Genomic DNA, 1,515 nt, shown 5'->3' with positions numbered 1-1,515 from the left:
TTATACACGCGCCCGCGTGGTGCGTTGTAATCCTCATTTATTTACTTCACCCGCGATATAGGCGATAACAACAATTAATCACAAAAGATTCGCGCGTGCGATCTGCTACTGCGCTTCGCCGTTTAAATTATTACTCGATATTGCTTTTTTCCATATGAAGTGTGCCTGAACAATATTTGTTCGTTTCTTTATTCTTTTCACTTAGCAGCCTTAAATAACGCGATTCTCAATGCGAAGAAACGAGGGGGAAAAAGAAATCTTGACCGAAATTCGGACCACAGAGCCAAAATTTAGTATCAGTTTCTTCTAATTACATTGCTGCTTGCTGACACCCGAATACCATGAAGGAGTAGATAATAATTGATCATTAAATTCATAGTGCTTTGATTTTATCTATAGAATATTTTCTTAAGTTATATATGTATAATGTCTTATAATATTTCATAATTAAATTTATTTAAATTCCTTGATGGTGTTCTGATATCATCATTGATGTGTATATGCTTAGATAATATCCTTCTTTTTCCTGTTCCGTTTGTACCCGGACGATAACTCTTCTATCAATTCGCAATGAGAATTAACGTCACGACGCAAACTGGACCATTGCGAATATATACATCGCGTTTGTGTGTGTGTGTGTGTGTGTTTGTGCGCGCGTGTGTGTGTGCGTGTGTGTGTGCGTGTGTGTGTGTGTGTGTGTGTGTGTGTGTGTGGGTGTGTGTGTGTGTGTGTGTATACCTGTGTGAGTGTTTGCAAATGAATGTATTTTGTGACATTAGCGTCTCTTCAATATCCGATCATGTGCTCTCATTTTGTCACCACTATTTTACGGAATTAATATAATTTGCTTAATTAATCAATTAATACCTTTGCATGCTTTTATCTCTCTTTTTCTCTTAATATGTCCTCATCATCATGTATATATGTATATCAATCATCGTAATTATTATCTTATTTATACGTATGAATGTCTGTGTGCATGAATATGTGTGTATTTATATTTATATATGTATATGTATGTCATGTGCGATCGCACGAGGGGCGGCTGTATACGATGAGCGATCGATATTGTAGTATTTCACACGTCCTCTATTTCATATTTATATAATTAATTCGTTTTTCATCTAAATAGGTCTTGTAAAAAAAGCTCTTGAGGATCGCAAATAGGCTCATAGAATTTAGCCTATTCTAGCCGCGCCTCGCGCATATAAGCCTCCTTCTTAGTTCTTAATCACCCCATTGCCTCCCAATATTATACTGCAATCGGTGGTGATTCAAAATTTTCAGTACAATAGTATATTAGCTTTAAAACAGCGATAACTATATATACAAATGCATAAAACAATGTTTCAATATATCTGTTCATTTCCATAATCCTCATATCTTTCTTCGCCTTTATATATATATATATATATATATCTCGTTTATATATAATTATAATATATATTTTGCTTTTCTTAATCATTTAATATATATGTATATTTATATGTATATTTATATTCATATTTATATATT

This window comes from Atta colombica, unplaced genomic scaffold, assembly GCF_001594045.1.
Source record: "Atta colombica isolate Treedump-2 unplaced genomic scaffold, Acol1.0 scaffold21, whole genome shotgun sequence".
NCBI classification, from domain to species: domain Eukaryota; kingdom Metazoa; phylum Arthropoda; class Insecta; order Hymenoptera; family Formicidae; genus Atta; species Atta colombica.
The sequence above is the reverse complement of the archived record's forward strand: the minus strand, read 5'-3'. Positions refer to the sequence as shown.